The sequence below is a fragment of the Rattus rattus genome, chromosome 4 (genome assembly GCF_011064425.1).
Source record: "Rattus rattus isolate New Zealand chromosome 4, Rrattus_CSIRO_v1, whole genome shotgun sequence".
Classification (NCBI taxonomy): domain Eukaryota; kingdom Metazoa; phylum Chordata; class Mammalia; order Rodentia; family Muridae; genus Rattus; species Rattus rattus.
In genome coordinates this window covers 146,060,732-146,079,936 of record NC_046157.1, presented here as the reverse complement: position 1 = coordinate 146,079,936, position 19,205 = coordinate 146,060,732, and the positions used below count along the sequence as shown (strand labels likewise).

General features: G+C 44.5%; 1 protein-coding gene and 1 pseudogene across 1 annotated transcript in view; both read left to right on the top strand.

Annotated features, from left to right (window-relative positions):
- The window catches only part of Marchf4 (membrane associated ring-CH-type finger 4), a 111,299-nt gene that overhangs the window by 53,192 nt on the left and 38,902 nt on the right, over positions 1-19,205 (top strand). The gene's annotated exons all lie outside the window — the stretch shown is intronic.
- On the top strand, positions 10,087-10,806 carry LOC116899486 (annotated as a pseudogene).

Sequence of the window (19,205 nt, the reverse complement as noted above, 5' to 3'; positions counted from 1 at the left end):
CATTTCTGTTTAGAGTAATTATCAGCTGTCTAATAGCTGCAATTGCCCTCAATGAAGGAGCAGCCTCTATGAAGAGAGACGCTCACCTCTCTGGGCAAAGCTAGATAACCACTTGGCAATGCTGAGAGACTTAGCACTGAGTGATTGGGTGGGTAAAGGCCTCCCAGAGTCTCATTAGGCCAATAATTTCTGCTTTATTCATCATAAAATGGAGAGCCCTGGACATGACACTTTCCGGTTGTTCCAGTCTCCCAGCCCCTCCGCTGTCTTGAAGAAGGCACCAATGCTGTTTGAGATAGATGATATTGTTTGTGGCAGAGACAAGACCGGGTAATGCTCTGGGGTGAGAAGATAGCCATAACAGAGCTTTTTTAGTTGCAAGCGACAGAAAACCAACAGAAACTCTGTCATGCAAAACAGAAAGGAGTTGGCGAACACTCGGGGAAGCCAGAGGGAACCAACCGACCTTGCGCATCAGGGGTGGAAACAAGGACTGTGTTTCTATTTCCGGCCCTTAGTCTGTGGGGCTGCTTGGCTACAGGAGAAATCACGCCTGTTCATGTGGAAACAGGACGGTCTCTGACAGACTGGCATTTATGTTACACTTCTTCCTCATGCCTCCAGCTCTGATTGAGAGTTCTCACAGGACTGGGGAAATAGCCTTGAAAAGACTAGCTTCCAGAGGTTGGTCATGTGACCCATCCTTAAATGGGTCCTCGGAACAGGAATCCTTGTTAAGCTTCTTTGCATGTACGCACTTAGAACCAGGATGGGGACAGATTAGCTTTCTGTGGACCACACGGGGTTGAACCAACTATGGAAGGGGATTGCCTTATATGCGCTGTGGAGAGAGCTTGTGTTTGTTAAAACAGTCATGGAAATTTATTTCACGTCTGTGTCGTGTGGTGGTTCCGCTTCTCTTCATCTAGAAATCCTCCTGCAGTAGTTTCTGCTCACGGTGCTCTGGTCTGTCTTCCAGATAGATTTCAATCAAATCTCTTCCTCAGCAGACACACTGTGAGGGTTAATTAGGTTTTCCGGGAACCATCTGCAAAGTACCATGGGATCTTCAGGACCAGATGCTGTATGAAGATAGTCGTCGTTAGAATCAACTCTTCATCTTTATCCTTATGAGGAATGGGGGAGGTGGCGGGACCAAAGTGCGAGGAAAAGAAAATCTACCAAATGTCTCACAGCATCATTTTGACCGTGATAAGCATTCTCTTTCCTTCGCCATTACTTTATAGCTGCCATTCACAAGGAGCAAACAGGAAATCCATGAATGGGTTTGTGCATCCACACCCTTCTCAGAGAAGAAGACTAAACTTGGGAACTTGGAGCCAGGAGTAGCTAAGTGGGTTGTACAATCTGCGCTCGACCAGGATTGGTGCCCTGGAGGATTAGCAGCTGGCTGTGTCGAAAGGCTTTCCATTTTTAGCTCAGGTTAACGGGCTATGAATGATACATAACTGTCTGGACAGTGTGAGAATGTCTGCGCTCCTCTGTCAGCCTGCAAGATGCCTTTCTGGGTACTGTCAGAGACAAATGCTGGGAAGCCTTTGGGTCCAAGAGGGTCACAGCTCAGGGCCCAGACGTCAAAGCATAGGCTGGCTCACAAGCCATCCCTTTAACATGGTGGGTGGGGCACAGGGCAGGGCTCTTCTGGGCTGTCTATCACATAGGTCACATAGAACTACGGCCAGCATTCAGAGTGACTCAGGAAATACGTTTATACAACTGGTCTGACAAGGCTGCAAGTTCAGGCTGAAATTCTGTGTGCCCAACTTAAAAAGAATAATTACAGTATTTCTCCAGTTTTTGATTTTAAAGGCATTCAAAACATTAAAATCCATTCATTTATATTCATTCTAGTAAGTTAAAATTTTACCTCGTTACACTGTTTGATGGCACACCTTTGTAATACAACCCTACCCCTGCCCCTCCCACCCCTACTCCCACCCTCATCACTGAGAAGGTGGAGTCACATAGATCTCTGAGACTCACTGGTCAGCCATCCTCAACTAAGTCGTGAGTTCCAGGCCAGTGGATCTATTTATAGCAACAACAACAACAACAACAACAACAAGGTACCAGTAACTAGCACTTGAGAAACAACACTAGAGGTTGACCTCTGGCCTGTACACAGGTATGTATATGCATGCATGTGCACGTGCACATACATACACACTCTGGTGGTTTGAAAGAAATTAGCCCCCATAGGCTCATAGGGAGTGGCATTACTTGAAAGGATTGGGACATGTGGCCTTGTTAGAGTAGGTGTGGCCTTGTGGGAGGAATTATGTCACCGGTGGTGGGCTTTGAGGTCTCCTATGCTAAAGCTAAGCCCAGTGGGTAATTTCCTTCCTGCTGCCTGCTGATACAGACACAGAACTCCCAGCTTCCTGTCCAGCACCATGTCTGCCTGCTTCCCACCAGGATGATAATGGACTAAACCTCTGAGCTGTAAGCTATCCCTAGTGAAATGTTTTCCTTTATAAGAGTTGTGGAGGTCATGGTGTCTCTTCATAGCAATAAAATTCTAACTAGCACACACACACACACACACACACACACACACACACAATTAAAAAGGTAAAATCCACTATATACTTATGTGTTTTAAACATGGAAGTGCAATAAAAGACATGTTACATAATCACCCAGCTTAAACTCTCATTCCAGCCTGCAGGAAACAAGGGATTTGTACAGCCAGATAAGAGTAGGGTGATTTCTCTGGGAACTCCTCTTTCCAGAGGAATTAGTCCTCAAATGACATTGAGAACATTGTTTTTCTGGAATCTGAAGATGATTATAATAAAAGTAATATGGCATAAAAATAAAAAGAAGTACAAAAAAAATTCAAAGGCAAAACAGCTGGATGACCTTCATTTGGTATATAATACCCTGTCTCTCTGTCCCCCATATCAGTGTATGTGCACCTATATATGTATGCATGTGTGTGTGTGTGTGTGTGTGTATGCACAGATATGTAAATGTACATGTACATAGGAACATGCCCATGTCCATACATCTATGATGACATATATTTCTCCCTGAACCGTTTGAGAAGGTGTTATAGATTTTAGGGTACTTTCCTTTTAAATGCTTCTCTCTCGAGAGCAAGCAAGGTGATGGCTGAGCGACCAAGGACACGTGCTGCAAAGTCCGACGACTTGAGTTCGATCCCCATTATATCAATGCTACAAATGATTATAAAATCTATGCTAATGATTTGTTTATCTCCTCGACGCCGCTTAAGCTGCTTTTCTTCCCTCTCTTCATCCGACTCTCCCACCTTTCTCAATCCCTCAGGATGTTGGTAGGTTTTAGAGAGCGAGTCCCTCAGACCAGTTGTTCTAGAGACATCTGGGTTTGGCTCTGGGGTATTCATTCCCTCAGGGATTTCATTTAATATCTGAGTAAATGAATGAATGTTTAGCTGTACGACCTTGAGTCACTGCATGAGGAGGGCCTCGTCTAGCTACAATGTGGCATATCTCCTAAGGTAGTTGGGATAAGCAACAGCTACAATAACTGAAGTTCTCAGCATGGGGACAGGAGAAAATCAGCTCCAGGAAAAGCATTTGTTCTGCAATTAGCATTACAATCGTTGGCACCATTCAGAGCCTGAGGGATCCTCCCTCATCCCCAACAGACTTTCATCTTTCAGGAAATTTCCATAGTGCCTAACTTCCATCTCCTCTCAACTGTAAACTCTCTCTCTCTCTCTCTCTCTCTCTCTCTCTCTCTCTCTCTCTCTCTCTCTCTCTGTGTGTGTGTGTGTGTGTGTGTGTGTGTGTGTGTGTGTCTTCTAGAGGGTGAGTCAGAGGATGAAATTAAGAACCTCGATCCATGGCACAGTACAAACCAGAGCAGGACAGAAGATATAAGGAAACAGCATTATTATTCCCTGATTCTGCGTTGTTTTCATTACTTTCCTGTGTAACAGAAAAAATGTAAAGTAGGGGCAACTAACAAAAATCTTCACTTTGACTATGTTTAACCAGTACAGTAATGATCAGACTTTAATTACCTTATTTTCAAGTGGGACGGAGGACGCCAGGAGAACAAGGCCTCTAAATCAGCTGAGCAAAGCTCTTCTAAGTCACAGAGACTGAAACAGCCAGCACAGGGCCGGCGTGGGTCTGCACCAGGTCCTCTGTGCTTATGCTATGATTTCCGGTTTAGTGTTTTTATGGATTCCTGAGTGTGTGAAGGAATAGGTCTTTGATTCCTGGGCCTTCCCTTAGGCTCTTTTCCTTCTGTTTGTCTTCTCCAACTTTGATGTGATGATTTTTTGTTTTATTTTATTATATTTTATTTTGCCAATTTTTTTAAATGAATGAATAAAAACCTACCCATTAGGGGATAATCATATACGTGCCAGGAAGGGGGAAAATCAGTTTTCTCCAATAAAGTGGCATTGGATATATCAACCATTCCAAGACAGGCCTGAAGGTCAGGAGTAGTTGACCAATATGTAATAGATTCCCACAGGTTAAGGTTTTATTTGTTTGTTTGTTTTGGTGTGCTTTTATTTGATTACAGTTTAGTGGGTTTTTTGTTTTGTTTTGCTCTTTTTGGGTTATAGCTTTATTTTGTCTTCTTGGTTTGGGGAGTTTGTTGTTGTCTTGGTTTTTTGTTTTCTTGAGAAAGAACTTGAACTTGGGTGGGTAGAGAAGGAGAGACCATCTGGCAGGACTTGGAGAAGGAGGAGAATATGATCAAAATATATTTAAATGTAAAAATTGTTTTAATTAATAAAAATATAATATTTTACAAACGATCACTCCTGCAAAGCTCCCAGGACAGAGTCCAGGTGCTACAGTGCTAACTCCTCCCCTTGGCAACTGCTCACAGAGCTAAGCCATCAAGTGTTTTACACTTCTCCTTCCTGACCCATTTCTGCTGAGAAATAATAACTATAAACCCCAGTGACGGTTTGCTCAGTTCATTATTAATCATTATTAATTGCCTATGAACATCTTTCCTGGAAACAACATTAAATGACTTACACAGCAAGGCCTGGCTTGACATATCACATAATGAGACAAACAAAGGTTTGACTCTGGCAGAGCAGCTCTTGCTGGGAGCCCCCACGTCTGCATGGCACACATCCCAGTCAGAGGCTGAGCATTCTGAAAGCCCTCCCCCAACACACACCCTGCCCCCATCTGCAAGCATCCAGCTCTACTCCTGGGGGACAGGGCTTTATCTAACAACTCCATCTACATACTGTTCATACCTGAGCTATGCTACATGAAGCAACAGAAAACCAGCGAGAACCCAGTTCCAACTGTGTGCCAGGTGGGTCACCTGCCTCTCACTCACCTTCACTCTCACCCCAACAGGCAGAAGAAAGTCCTCCTGTAGGCAACTTCTTCAAGGTCTGCCAGCCTTAGCCAAGGGGGATTCGAGCCAAGCCCTTTTAGGGTCTGAAGACTATCCATGCTCAATGAGAAGGCTACGGAGTGACCTATTTTCTTAGAATTACTAGTGTCACCATTGATGCTACGTGGCATCCATGGATCATTGTGACGGCCATCTCTTGTGATCATTCAAATAATCTTGAGAACCAAAGAAATGATGATGATGATGATGATGATGATGATGATAATGATAATGATAATAATAAATTACTATCTGCCAATGCTTAGAGGTTGCCATATGACCTAGTGCCATTCCAACTACTGGCTCTACATTGATGCCTGTAGTTTTGACCACGATCATGTAATTTAGGTACTGTTTCCATTACTGCTAAGGATGATAAAGAACTGAGAAGTTCAGTGACACAGACAGAAGAAATATTGCATAGCTTGTCACGAGCAGTACTGGGGCCTAAACCCAGAGAAGATTCAGGCTCTTGACTGCTAAAGCTAAATTAGTTACTAGTCTAGTTCACTGGCTCCAAGGAAGGAGGCCAGGGAAGTCCCCACGGGAAGGGAAAGAGGAAAGGGGGAAGAGAGAGAAAGAAAGAGCAAGGAAAGAGAGAGAAGGTCAGGGGAGGGGGAACCAAAACGTTTGGATTATCTAGGGAAGGGCCTCTGGGTGAAGGGCAGCCCAGACTCTGGGCTGGAAAGTTCAGAACTGGGGGCAGAGTATGCCAGGTAGGAACTGAGGGATGCCGGGAGAACCTGGGAGCCAGGTCTGCTTTGATGTGCAAAATATGCACCTCAGTCCCTTGTCCCAAACACCGAGGTTTGAATGACAAACACTTTTCTGACCAAGCCATCCACAGTTCTAGACACATTTGCTCCAGGTAAACTCCTAGGGTTAGGAGAGAGAAAGGAAAATCCTGGTAGGGCTCCTTAGAGGCCTGTAATTCCAGCCTTAGGTCAACCTGAAAGTCTCAACTGTCAAGGGTTAGAATTTCCAACCTTAAGAGCTGGGCCGCACTTGGAACACAATCTAAGTTTCACTTAGAGGCCCATGTCTAATATGCTGGGTATTCCTAATGGAGAAGAGGCAGCTGGATAAGAGGCTGTGTACTGAGAGGGTTGGTACTGTCACCAGGCACCAGGAGATGAGGGCAGCCTCGTCTGCTTTCTCTAGAGACCATCTTTTTCACCCTTCACACTCCTGTCTCTGCCAACAGTGAAGCTGAGTTTTGGTGTATGATCCCAGTGCTTAGGAAGTTCAAGACCAGCCTGTGCTCACCACATAGTGAGATCCTGTCTCAACAACAACAAAACAAAACAGTAGTGGCCACTACACTAGGATATACTCATACAGCAAGGACTGGAGTTCTACACGTTGACAGTGACACTAGTGACCCACAACTTCTGTGTAAAATAACCAGGGCCCACTGATGCCATGCTCCACTAAGTCTCCAACAAAGGCAGAGCCAGAGGGTGACAGGCCAAGCCTGAGTCAGGCTGGAGTAGGCAAGGAGAACAAATGTAATCCTTGAGGCCCAGTGGAAAAGCCAACAGGAAGAACCTGCCCAATGTCAAAGAATCAAGTTGGAGTCAGAAGTGGGTATGAATGGCAAGTCCAGGAGACATATGGGGACAGACAAGAAAAGCCATGACAGCTGAAGGACACTACAGAGTAGGCAAGACCAGGTGGCATTGACACTGGCCAGACATAATATTTGGACAAGATAAGCCCTTTGCTCAGAGTGTCTGTCACTGGGAAGGGAAGGGAGACTTGTCTACTTTAACAATGGCTCTGTCTCTAGGTATACTCTTCTAAGTTGCAAAGACCCACACTCTAAACTTTAAATCAAGTATTGTTTCAGGAGCAAGCTGCATGTCTGATGCAACCATGGGACAGAGAAGCTATGATGGGATCAAAGTCTGTTGGTTGTCTCTTATGGTTTCTGGTCCACATGGCCACTCACTGTTGAGATACTGCATAACCCAAAGAGTCTCACTCATGCCTTCAAGGGCTCAGTACCCCCAGACTTCTTGCACTGTGCATAACCCACATGGATGTATGTGGTCTTGTCTAGGTAATAAAACTCTCTGTTGTAGCCTGAGGTCTAGTCTTAGCCTTTTTTTAGCCTCTTCTAACACACTCTCTCTCTCTCTCTCTCTCTCTCTCTCTCTCTCTCTCTCTCTCTCTCTCCTCTAGCTGTCTCCTGGGATAGATTAAAGATACCCCTTCCTCCGAGAGACAAGTCCATGTTCCCTCTTCTTGATCTAGTTGAGTTTCATGACCACTTGAGCAGCGCACACTTGCCATCCCAAATAGTGCTATGATGATTTCTTGGTTTCTTAGAACACAGTCCTTGTGAGCCTTGAGTCACCATGTCCTGGGTGCAGCTCCTGTAGATAACACAGGACATCAATGTGAATGACAAAGCCTCAGCTGAGCCCAGTCTTCTTCCCGTCCTTCTCAAGACTCTAGGCGTATGAGCTAAGCCAGCTTGAACCTTCCAGGTCAGCTCACCTGTCAACTGAATACCACCCAGTGACCTCAGCCAATGCCCCGAGGAACAGGTGTCCACATGTCTAACCCACACCATTATAAGATGAATGATATTGTGTGGTTTAGCCAATGGAATTCAGAAGGGTTGTTATGATCTAGGGGGATGTCTCAGTTAATAAAGTACTTGGCACTGAAGCATGAGAATTTGATCCAGATCCCCACGCCATGTAAAAAGCTGAGCATGGGGCATTTGCCTATAACTCCAGGATGTGATTAATCACAAGCATCTATTTCTCCTACTATACAGTAGCAGGGACCACAGTACCCCAGGCACATAGCTGGCACCTAGCACACAGTATACATAAGTCCTTCAAGAATGAATGGATGGGGGGTTGCATGCACGGATGCATGCATGCATGGGCATGTGGTCCTAGCCTTTCCACCTGTTGTAGAGTGGTGCAACCCCAGAGTCTGCTTTGTGTACTGGAAGGAGCCAAGTGATGGGGATCTCTTAGAAGTTGTCCAACTTCACACACAAAGCAGGTTTCTTTTTTATTTGTGTCATACATTGATAGTCCTTCATAGGACTCGCAAGAAGTAAACTGGGTATACTCCATTGAAATGACAACTTCTGACTAATCCAGGCCCAGTTTGCACTCTCCTCTCTGTGGCTAACCAAGCTGCTGGGGGTCAGTAGGAACAGCAGGGTTGGTGCCGGGCTGCTTGCTCACCTACCCCAGGGCACGTATACACACACACACACACACACACACACACCATAGTAGGCCACATGCCTACTTCCTTCAGATTTCCCAGCTGGAACTCAGAGTACACATGGGTATGAAGCTGTGAGGACCCACCTAAGGTGTGGCCAGAGGAGCTTGTCCAGGTGGTCCTCCAAGGCTGCAGTACAATAGATCTACCAGGAGTGGAGGAGAGTAAGCCATTCGGTTTGTGAAGCTCAGGTCTTAGTGGAAGTAAGGGAGGGGTGTGTGTGTGTGTGTGTGTGTGTGTGTGTGTGTGTGTGTGTGTGTGTGTGTGTATGACTGTTAGAGGTTGGGGAGAGAGAGAGAGAGAGAGAGAGAGAGAGAGAGAGAAGAGAGAGAAAAAAACAAGAAAGAAAGGCAAAAAGCAAAGTGAAATTATTTATAGATGTCAGAGGTGTGTGTAAAGCCAGGAAATACAGCATATTTATGAATGAAGCCACAGATGCTGAAGCAAGCGAGAAAAACCACCAACGATTAACACTTAGAGACTAGTTTTTAGCTCCCATCTCTCCTGTAGCTGCTGCATGGCACTGGGCAGGTGACCCTGCTTCTCCCCTCAGTTCATTCTCTGTGCAATGGGAATAATGAGAGCTACCTCTCAGCTCAGCAGCCAATCGAGTACACGCAGCAGTGACCAATGGGCCCCTGCTATTACGAAGTAGACACCTTCATGTGGTGTTTAGAAACCTTAATACAAGATTTAAGTAAATGGCTAAGGCTGCCCTCAGCAAAAGTTACGACTTATTAAAAACCTGACAGATTACAACCACTTTACAAAATTCATATCAGCAAACCATGACATCAAAGAATATTAATCATGTAAGAATAACAAAACAACAGAACAAAGTGATCAATGACGACGCTGAAAGCAGTGTATTTAACGTGATTCGAAAACCAGTTGGAGCAGACTGTAGAGATGACTCCATGGTTAAGAGCATTGACTGCTCTTCCGGGGTGCCTGGGTTCAGTTCCCAGCACCCACATGGCAGCTCCTAACTGTCTGTAATGCCAAGATTCAACACCCTCACACAGACATACATGCAGGCAAAACGTCGGTGCACATAAAATGAAAACAAATAATAATTTTAAAAAGAGATGGATTTATCCAATCTATTAGTTGACACTTATTTTGCTAATAAAGTGAAACTTTATGAATTTATCTCAATGAAAAGTCTTAGGAAACAAGGGAACGGTAAATTCTTTACTCCTTTATTTTCCTATTTCATCTGTATGTGTGTGGGCCCAAGTGTGTCACAGTGTGTTTGTACAATTCTGGGAGCTGGTTCTTTGCTTCGATCATGTGGGTCCCAGGGACTGAAATCAGGTGGTCGAGCTTCACGACAATCGCCTTTACATACTGCACTATCTCACTACCACAGGAGACAATTGCTTCATACTTAAGAAAGAAAAGAAGGAAGGAAGAAAGGAAGGAAGGAAGGGAAAGAAAAAGAAGAAAAGACTGATTACAAAGTAAATTGCTTTTAGAGAAGTCCTTTTGGAAATGCATTCTCAGTGAGAGTTTTTAAATGTAGGCATACTTCTGATTGAAAGTGTACGTGCGTGGGCCTCATTAGAGTCATTGCACCGGCCCTAGGTGGACATGGAGCCTTTTGCACCCCATTTCCTGCTCCTGTTTTCTCCTCCGTGCCCGGCAGGATGGCCCACAAGCAGATCTACTACACGGACAAGTACTTGGACAAGCACTACAAGTGCTGCCATGTCACGTTACCCACAGCACTCTCTAAACAAGTCCCTAAGACTCATCCATGCCCGAAGAGGAGTGGAGGAGACTTAGTGTCCAACAGAGCTAGGGCGGGTTCATGACACGATTCATGAGCCAGAACCACGTAGTCTTCTCTTTAGACGACCTCTTCCAAAAGGACCAAAAATAAAGTACAGCTGGGATCATCTAATGTATATGTGTGTATAAGGATACTTATGTACTTACATACTTGAGAAATGTACAAATCTTTCAGCCATACCTGTGCATGAGCTGTATTCTTCACAGCAACAGAGCTCGGTTAAATACAACTGCAAGTAGGTTATTTTAAGTTGTTAAAGAAAATTTTTCTGGTAGGTTTTCCTTCATATAAATATCTGTTTTACTTTACTTGTTTTGTTCAATAAAGTCTGTATACTGCCTTTGAAGAAAGTGTACCTATGTAAATGCAAACAGTGAAAGACACTGAAATAGGTTGTCAAGATGGCGCGGCTTCCTCCCAGACCTAGAAGGGAGGCCATAATATTGTCTATCCTCTGATCCCCAAGTGACACAAATAGTCACACACACACACACACACACACACACACACACATACACACAATCATGCACACACACACAATCATGCACACACACACAATCATGCACACACAATCATGCACACAATTATACACACACACACGCATACACACAATCATGCACACACACACAATCATGCACACACACAATCATGCACACACAATCATGCACACAATTATACACACACACACACACACACACACACACACACCAGTAATTTCAAAACTTTTAAGTGAAAACAAAATGCCCTGGGAAGCCAATGCCTGTGTGAGATCTACTGGAGCTGCCCTCCCCCACCCCACTGCAAACATTTCTTGTGGAGTCTTTTGTTGTTCCTAAGCACATCAGGGTAGACATCCAAATGCTGAGGTCAAAGCATTTGTTCAGTGCTAAGAAGGGTGACAAGAACAATTGCTATGAAAAATGCGTTGGTAAAAGAGGGGTGTGGTGCAGTTAGGTAGATGTGTTGGGATATCCTGGTGAGAGTGGAGAGATGCTTAGATAAAGAAAGCCATGGTAAGAGATGTTCTCTGGGGTCTGTACTCTTTTAGTCCTCCGGATGGCACAGACACAGGGGACACGGATAAATAGAAGGAATTGCTGACAATGACAGTCACCCCTGGATTGACCATGCATGGATGATCTTACGCCTATATCCTTTCTATCCAGATGAATACAGAATAAAGTATAAAGATAACTGTATTATTTAATCATCTTCAGATTTTTAATACCTCCTTGCCACACTTTACAGACAGCACTTGTTATGTAGCCCTTGCTAGAGACTGCCTCTTGCAATCCAGTATCTGTCCGTCCTTCCAGAAAGCATTGGATAGCTGGAACTAGAGGTTTTTTTTTTTTTTTTTTTTTTTTTCAGGGCTGGGGACCAACCCAGGACCTTAAGCTTCCTAGGCAAGCACTCTACTACTGAGCCAAATCCCCAACCCCGAGGTTTTTTGTTTTTTTTTTTAATGTAAGGCTCCCCACCTCTGGGAGACTAGTTAGTAATTATGAATGTGTGCATGCAATAGATGTACGTATACTGAGCTGAGCACTTGTGTGGAGTCCATAGGTGTTTTCTACTGTCCTAAGGGCTAAGACAGAAATAACTGTTGGAGATTTACAGAGCGGGGACAAAGATAGAATAAGAACAAAAAATACTGGCCATACCTCATGTACATCTTTAGAGTGACACCCCTCCATTGGTACAGGAGGGTGTGGGCAAGAACCAAGTTGAGAAAGAGCCAACCACTCTAAATAGGAAGGACACCTCCATTTCTCTGCAGGTCTTCTCTTCTGGGGGATGCAGGTATCAAGTTTACAAGTCTAGGAGCTCATTCAATAACCTCTTCCTCTAGGTGATCATATTCAGACTAAGAAGCCTCCTGAGAAACTGATTTGTATTTACAGAAGAGAGACTCCTTTTCAATATCCAAGTGCTTATGTTCCTACACCAAGGGAGCTCTGTCTAGGATCTTACACAGCAGAGAAGCCAAACAAAAGATGAGGTGTTTGCTTAGCGACCCTGGGCATGAACAAGTGAATCCGGTGTTTTGAAAAGGGATTTGGAGTGAGCACTAGAAATGCACCTTTGCACTCTGGGGAACCATTTTTCCCAGTACCCTGAATATTCCTCTTTCTCCCTCACTATGTTGTTTCCTCCCTCCTCTCTCCCCTCTCTTTCTCTCTCTATGGCTATGTTAGAGTTGCACGACGCTAAACGTTTTTCTCTAAGCTCCCTATTTCAGTATTCTGAGATGGGTACAAGTGGTTGCTGGTGCCATTTCCAGGGGACTTCCTGAGCTGCCCAGCAATGCGATCGCTTCAACTACAAGCACTGCTGCTTCCCTGGCTTCGGCCTAGTTTATCTGCAAGCAAATGCTGGAGTCTGGTATTACGTCGCTTTTCTGTAACTCTTTTGTATAATTTATAGATTCTTAAAAAGTCAAAAACTGCCAGAGACCAGTAGAGATGATTAATCCACCGCTCCCTTTTAACTAATAAATAAATGGTAGCTCAAGAAAGAAAAATGGTCTTGCCTATATGGCAGTTGGAGAGGAAAGCCAAGCATTTGTCCGAAGTTCTGTATGAGCTACCTGGCTTGTTGCTGCAACCAAATACCAGATGAGAAGCAACGTAAGGGAAGAAAGGTTTGTTATAGAAAGGGGTTATGGTTCATGGTGGCAGGGAAGCCAGGGAGATAGGAACGTAAGGCGGTTGGCCACATCATGTGCATAGTCAGGAAGTAGAGATGAATGCTGACAGCCAGCTCACCTTCTCCTTTGTGTTAGTCTGACTCCTGGATGGTGCTGCCCGCTTTCAAAGTGGGTCTTCCCTCTTCAGTGAAACCTTTCAGGAAACACCCTCAGACCCGCTCAGAGACGCGTTTCCATGGTGATTCTAAATCCAGCCAAGCTAACAATGAAGACTAACTATCACATGCTCCGAGAACGTCTTCTTTCTTATGTCATTAGGGATGTGCCCCCTTTGGGCATCAACGCTCTTGAGGTCTTCCTTAATGTTGTCACCCATAGCCTCACTCCTAGCCAAGTATCACGGGCATTTTATTTCCGTGCAAGGAAGGGTGCAAGCTCTTTACAGAGATGATCCTCTTCCTCCTTTTCCTCTTCTTCCTTCTCCTCTTCTTCTTTTAAAGGTTTATTTATTTATTATATACACACTGTCACTGTCTTCAGACACACCAGAAGAGGGCATCTGATTTCATTACAGATGGTTGTGAGCCACCATGTGGTTGCTGGGATTTGAACTCAGGACCTCTGGAAGAGCAGTCAGTGCTCTTAACCACTGAGCCATGCAGCCCCAGAGATGCTCCTCTTAAACCTATTACCGAATGAGCATGTAGAGGAAAATTCATTCCTTGAAGTGGTAAGCTGATTTGTGCGGCACATGACTTCTTTTATTGTTGTTTCAAAAGTCATTTATTAACTATTCAGTGGGTCAATGACAATAGAGTTATAAAATATCTAGCGTGATCACAGCTTCTTTGACATCTGAGAAATATGATACCAGAGGTGGTAGTGCCTAAGCTGGGAAAGTGACTGGTACTCAGTTATCCTCCAGATTTTCTGCAAATATTTATGGAGTTTGTTTTTATTTTTTTTGTCCAATTTTTTTTATCTTTATTAACTTGAGTATTTCTTATTTACATTTCGATTGTTATTCCCCTTCCCGGTTTCCGGGCCAACATCCCCCAACCCCTCCCCCTCCCCTTCTATATAGGCTTCCTCTCTCCCTCCTCCCCCCATTACCACCCTCCCCCCAACAATCACGTTCACTGGGGGTTCAGTCTTGGCTGGACCAAGGGCTTCCCCTTCCACTGGTGCCCTTACTAGGCTATTCATTGCTACCTATGCAGTTGGAGCCCAGGGTCAGTCCATGTATAGTCTTTAGGTAGTGGCTTAGTCCCTGGAAGCTCTGGTTGGTTGGCATTGTTGTTCATATGGGGTCTCGAGCCCCTTCAAGCTCTTCCAGTCCTTTCTCTGATTCCTTCAACGGGGATCCCGTACTCAGTTCAGCGGCTTGCTGCTGGCATTCACCTCTGTATTTGCTGTATTCTGGCTGTGTCTCTCAGGAGAGATCTACATCCGGTTCTTGTCGGCCTGCACTTCTTTGCTTCATCCATCTTATCTAGTTTGGTGGCTGTATATGTATGGGCCACATGTGGGGCAGGCTCTGAATGGGTGTTCCTTCTGCCTCTGTTCTAAACTTTGCCTCCCTATTCCCTGCCGGGGTTTGTTTTTAATTAATTAATTAATTAACTAACTAACTTTTATAGCCAGGCTGCGGTTTCCTCTCCCTCATCTTCTCCCAGTCCCTCCCCTCCACCAGCAGAAAAGGGCAGGCCTCCCATAGATATCGCCCAGCTGTGGCATATCAAGTTGCAGTAGGACTAGGCACTTCCTCTCCTATTAAGGCTGGGTGAGGCAGCCCAGTAGGAAAGGGTCCCAAAGGCAGGCAACAGGGTCAGCCCCTGTCCCCACTGTTAGGAGTCCCCCAAGAAGACCAAGCTACACAACTGTAACATAGCACATGACTCCTTTAAGTGGCCTTCTGCTGTTTCCTAAGTACAGCTGGTCTGCAGGAGCCAGAGCCCTGAAATGTTTTCTGAGGACCCTGTTTAGACGGGGAGGAGTCAGTTCTTTTCTTTCTTCCCGTCTCCTTGCCTTTCTGTCTTTAGGAATTTGAGGGGCATGTGTTTGCATGCAAGTGTGTAGAAGCCAGAGGTTGATGTCAAGTGTCTTCCTTTACTGTTCTTCATGTTATTTTTTGAGACAGAATTTCTCGCCAAACCCAAAGATCCCCATTTTGTCTCTAACTGCTGTCCACTAAGCCCCCAGGATTTTCCTGTCTCCAACTCTGCCCAGTGCTGGGGTTAGAGGCATGCCTCTCTGTGCCTGGCTTTTATGAGAGTACTGAGGATCCAAACACAGGTTCTCGTGCTTGTCCAGAAGGTTCTCTACCTACTGAGCCCTTGACTCAGCTGTGCTGATTTTAAGTTTGTGCGTCAAGATCTCACTACGTAGCCCAGACGGGCCTAAAACTTGTAATTCTCCTGTCTCAGCTTTTCAATTGCTTGAATTACAAGTGCATGTTCCCACTCCTAACTTGTAAGATGTTGATTCTAATACTGAAAGGTCTCTTTGAGTTACAAAAGACAGGACTCAATGTCCTCTTCTCTGGGCTTCTAGAGGCCACAAACTTCCCTCTGATTCTGTGGGGGTTAAAGTCAGTGCCACTACAGAGGCTGCTCCGCTTGGTCAAATCTTTTATTCTGACGGTTCTATTTTAATCCCTACATTCTGAGCTTATACCAAAGATATGTCTTAGTCCTCATGCAGTATGAATGGGGACAAGGACATTGAGAGGGAAATGGAATTCAACTGTGCTTTCCTTCCCTTTCCTTTCTTTCCTTCCCCCCTTTTTTGGTTTCAAATTAGAAGCTTGTCGTGCCTTTATAAGTTATAAAATGTCATTTCTATTGTCCCCTTGAAGGGATTGCTCTCCTTCCTAACTGAATTTATGACAAATTTTCAATAAAAATCTGACAATAAAAGTCAGAATGCACAATAAACATAAAACCACTTAGTAGTTATAAATGATGGTTCATTGCTTTGAGTTTTAAAGTATTAATAAATTAAGGTTTCCTCAAAAATTCTGAATTTTCATCTCATTAAAAAAAGTCTTCTGGAAATATAATCCTCGCCTATATTTTTAATGGCTTAGCCTTGTTTTTTGTTTGTTTGTTTGTTTGCTTTTTAACCAGAGGTTTACTACATCACTAGGTCAACAGATTAAAGATAGGTTAATCATTAGCCCCAATTCCTTTTACCTACATTCCCTTGAAGTAACTGGGAAACACAGTTGAGTTTCTGCTCTGTCCTGCGCACTTCACATCCCTGTTCTCTACAGTTTGATTGGATAAGTACTACTGTTACTCTCATTCTATTGGTGAGGAGATAATGCACAAAGGCAATGACCAACTTGCCTAACTGTCCCTGAGAACAATATCCACCTTTGCACACTCACGATAGGAAGTGTGAATTGTCTTGCCCTCCACGCACACACATATATTGGCCTTCACTTGTCATCCTTTGTTACACATATTCTGGGAATTGTAATAACAGAGAGAACACACGCATCACTCAGGGCAAGTTTTCCCCAGTCGATATCGCATTCACTTATTTGAGTGAGAAAATATTAACATCTCTCTTAGACAGTAGTGGAGGGATGCTGGGTCACTACTTCTAATCATAGAAACATACAAATGAGCACATGTATCATGCTAGCACATAGGCATGTGTGCATACATGCATACTAGCACACAGGCATGCTAGTACACACATTATGCTACCACACAGGCATGTGCGTACACACTTGGAGGAGAAGCTTGTGTTTGCAGAGCTCTCTGAAGTAGGAGAGTAGATACACTAGTGACAGTTGCTGTGTATTCTTTCTCTCGAGGGAAGTCAGAAGCACAGAGATGAGAAGGCTTACATCTTGGTGCTCTTGCAACAAGCACCATGAAGCATGAGAAGGTCCTTCACCCTGGCTATAGTTCAGGAACTGTAGTATTGCAATCAAGATGACCTCCAAGTGAGGCGGGTGCTCAACACCATGAACCTCCTTTGGGTCTTCCCTCAAAGCTTCTCTCACCTGCTTTGGGGGTGAGGACCCAGCCTTCTCTGCACCTCCTGCCATGATGCCTTCACAGCCAATTACAGTTCTATTTCAATCCCAGCAAGGAAGCTGGCAGCTTTGGGTCCCCTCAGCAGGACTGGCTGGCTGCAATTAATGTCTCTTCTAGAGCCTGATTAGCTAAGGGGAGGCCAGACTACTTATTTTACCCCCAAGCCCACATTTAAATTAGGAAATGGGAGGTTTCCTATCCTATTGCCTATATTCAGAGCCCTTGGTTAGTCCAAATGTGTTAACCCTTCATATCTCTCTCTTAGTGATGGGGTTAGATCATAGAACCAGGATATCATCCCTGGACTGGATGTTCCTGGGAGTAAAAGAGAAGAGACTCCTTGACTCTCCTTTTTACTATCCCCAATCTTGATTAATAGGATGAGCTGGGTGCCCATTAACTCCCAACTAGAGCTGAGGATGCAAAGAGGTCATAGACAATGGTTAGTGTTATAGAGCTCTCAATGGAGAGGATGATTTGCTTGATGAAAGTCAGAGAGTTTGAATGAAGGAAAATGAGGAGCAAGGGAAATTAATAAAAATAGAATGTATTATGTGGTACACTTTGTACATCTAGTAGAATGTAAAACTGTACTTACATAGATAATGGGACTAAGGCTCAAGTGAAGGAAACCATCCAAGGCCAACTAGCTAACATGGTAGAGTGCTTGTCTTAATGGCCTCCCCACTGTCTCTTCCTTTAAGCTATACCATTTCCAGCAGGGTCTAGAGGAGCCTCATGCCTTACTTTGGACGATGGAACCTTGACAATGTTGATGCAAGCAGAGGCTTAAAGTGCTTGAGGACTGAAGTGCCCTTTCTTGCTAGTGGAAATCCTTCTGTTGTTATGCCAACAAGCTGGGCAGTATTGCTAGATGATATGAGACACCTGGATCAGAACTGGGTCATTCCATCCTGGATTAGCCAGTATTTAGCTAATTCACACATCCAGTCAAGATCAGCCTAATCATGTCAGGTGAACCATTCACCTGTGAAGAATAGTAAGTGGTTGTTTTAAGCTTTTTGTTTGAGGGTGCATACGCAGAAGTGTAGTTAGCAGCTAGGGTTGACTAATGGATCTAGTGGATGGCAGAATGTGGGCACTGCCCATTTATCATGAAAAAAGAAAAGGCTGGAATTGTAGCAGGGAAGATACTACAAGTTTCATTAGGACACCTTTTCAGTCACAGGCCCGCAGTCACATGAGGTGTTTACTGGGAATTAGTAATGTCTCTAAATCAAGGTAATTGTGAGCAATCTTCTGGCTGGCACATCTTTCATGTCCCAAGTGCTCACTCTGGGAGTTGCCATCTTGGAATCTGGGTAGAGCAAGGATTCTTGACAGGAGTTCTCAAATCATCCCCATCTTCCATCTGTTCCTCCGAGAAGGCAAAACCCTCAGGCTAAGATTCTGTAGGTTTCTCCTGACTGAGTATATCTTGGTCCTTTCATGGCTGAAAGAGCCCCTCCTCTCCTAGACAGATTGCTCATTGCCAGAGTCTTACAACTGAAGTCTGCGCCTTCCCAAAGAAAGGTATCTACATTTCCTCAGGCTTCTTTCTTGAGTTATGGCTATGATGCCGTCAACAGAATCTCCGAGAATATGAAGAAGGGGCGGGGCCTTGAGTAGGGAGGAACTGCAGCAAATACTAACTCTGGTGTTAGTGATAAGCAGTATCAGCATTTTGAAGACTAACATGGCAACCAGTGTCCACAGCCTTTAAAATTCCCAAGCCCTTTGAAGGAGTGGTTCCATTCCTGGATTCTCTCCTAAAGACATCTGGACATGTGAAATCAGGAACTCACTGTGGGGGATTCTTATAGGACGTGTCCCTGATTTGGGGTAGGGGACAATCATGTGGGAGAAGGGGCTGTAGTTAGAGGAAATTTTAATTTCTAGTCAATCATTACATAGTTTTAAGATATGGCTTTCCTCTCCCACCCCAGCCTCTGAGCAGGTGCGTTGACATGGGAGGAAGACTTGTCTTTAAAAAGCCTAAAGACTAGCAAAGCTCTACAAAGAGTGGCTGAAATGTGAAATGATCGACGATATGAGAATGGGA